Here is a 2,500-nt window from a genome sequence, read left to right as displayed (position 1 = left end):
GCTATAATAATTTGTGTTGTGTATTATTACGTGGGATGCCTGTGGCAGGCCACGTTTAAAAATGGCTTGAGTGTTGGGGAGGCAGCTTGGTCCAGTGGTTTGGGCGTTGGGTTTGCATGCGGCTGCTCCTTGTTCAAATCCCGTTCTGACCTCTGGTTTGGATTTCTTTCCAGTTGTCCCGGATTCAGCTCTACCACGCTTTGTAAGTAACCAGCTGGTTGTCTCCTGCCAGTTGGGGTTCTTAACAATGTTTCTGTTAAGTTTGAATTGTTTCTTTCAGATTGTTGAAAGTGGAAAGCCTTCAGCTTAAGAGCTAAGTGCACTTCCACTTTGAAACAAAGCAAGGCAAGGCAAGCATTTTTTGTCGGCAAAAAAAAAAACAAAGACTAATAACCCATGCTTACACAGCCATTGTACTCGTTGCCGTTGAGGTTTGCTTATTAAATTCCCTAAAACCGAATAAACGGCAAAATAATGAAGAGCCAGAGAGCACAAAGCAAGGGAAGGCCCAGCCGAACAAAAAGACAGCTGAGAGTGCAGAAAACATCTCTGCTACGAAGCATCTTTTGAAAACCCAAACATATAAACGACTTTTGACCAAATTTCCCGCCATTTTTCTCAGGTAGTTTCGAGAAAGTCGCTTAGGCAGTCCACGCATCGCGCGAGTAATATTCCTCGGAAGAACTGGGCACCATGCCTACAAGAAGATCTTGCAGATCTTATAACCGCGCTTTGAAAATTTATCTGTTTTCTTAACACTATAGTCGCATAACTCAAGAATTACGATATCCACGGCTATCTTTAGTACGGTGGTTATTTCCCTACCAATGAAAGTAGCGACGTCGACACATTCCATGGATGACGTAATGGTTTTTTTATGTATTCAAATTTTGCTTCGAATCATATATTTTGTTCTAAATAAATAGCGGACTATTCATAAAATTTAAGTACATTAACGTTTTAACAGTTTTTGGCGCCTAAACATGATAAGTTGCGTGATTGGAAGTCCCACTGACTATGTGGCCAAGTGGAAGTTTAGTTCAACTCACCGACGAAACGAAAAAAAAGAGCAATAACCTCGCTCGGACCATAGCCGCACGGTTAAAAAATAAGAAAAATAAACAACGTGCAGAGCAAGAACCGCGCTCGGCCCATGGCCGCGCGGTTAATAACTTAAGAGGGATTACCTTGGGTACAAGGCCTTTAATATGGGAGATTCACTCTCTTACCTTGATGATCTCTTGTCAGTACCCAGGAAAGCGCCCCAGTAAAAAATACCTCCTGTTAACAGGAATCATAAAAGAACCCGTTGCCTAGCTCGTGACCAAAATCTTCCCGAATTAAAATTTCATTTTCACCAGATGTTTGTTTAAGCGTAAAATATAGACACACTGTCGCGCTTCTACACTCACAAAAATGGGAAATCCGTTTTATCAAGCAATACTAATTCAAAACTGACTTTAATTTGAACAATTGAAAAGGCTTAACAATCAATTTTTTGTGCAAAACAAGGCCCGTCCACACGTTTCCGAATATTTTTTAATCCGCAACTTTTTCTTCCCGGATCCAAGAATATTTCCATCCACACATATCCAGAACGTATCCGGATTCACTCCAGTACTCAGGACTCCACAAGGAAACAGAGGTAACAGAGCATGCGCCATGAAACCCTCGGCAGCCATCTAGAGAGTTGATTTCACTGTAAGGAACTGGGCTTGATCTTGTTACGTAATCCGAATAAAAAAATATCCGGATTTGGCGTCCACACGGATGCGGATGTATATCGGATTAAAAAATATCCACTCTGGAGAGCGTATTCAAAAAGTTCCTGATTCATCAGCGAATTCGTCCGATACGTGTGGACGGAAGGCGTATCCGAAAAGGAAAAGTTGCGAATTCAAAAATATCCGGATACGTGTGGGCAGGGACGAAGTCTTGATTACACTTGCACAAACACGAAAGCGGTACTAAAAAAACCCGTTTTGTCTGGAGTGACTTGCATGGCCGGCAAGCCTGGTCAAAGTGCCGGCTCCCGCCGGCGTTTTCACATGACGTCACAGCGGTCATGTAGGTGATCCAAAACAAAGAAATGGCGGTCATGATAATATACCAAACTAATCCTCTATTTTTATGCAAATACTCTCTTTGTTTCAGTAATCCAACATGGCTGCTGATCACGACACTGAAAACGCTCTATAGGCATCGCTAATATATTAATAATTATTTCTCATTTCTCCTTACATTCAATATCATTGTTGTTGTTTCATCGTTTACACACTCAATTATTATTTCCTTATAGTAAATACTACGACTACGACTGCGTTTTCAAACATGAAACATTCATTGTGGGCGAAATATAAATTCCTTGCATTAAAAATATTTTTATTCGGGAAACCTCAATGCAATTTCAAGTAAAAGTTAAATGACTTGACCATCCGGATCAAACATTTTTTCCACTACTTGCAAAAAAAAAAACGATTAGTGATTATTTTTTGATTTC

The sequence above is a fragment of the Montipora capricornis genome, chromosome 3 (assembly GCF_036669925.1).
Source record: "Montipora capricornis isolate CH-2021 chromosome 3, ASM3666992v2, whole genome shotgun sequence".
Classification (NCBI taxonomy): Eukaryota; Metazoa; Cnidaria; class Anthozoa; order Scleractinia; family Acroporidae; genus Montipora; species Montipora capricornis.
Note: the sequence above shows the minus strand (reverse complement) of the source record.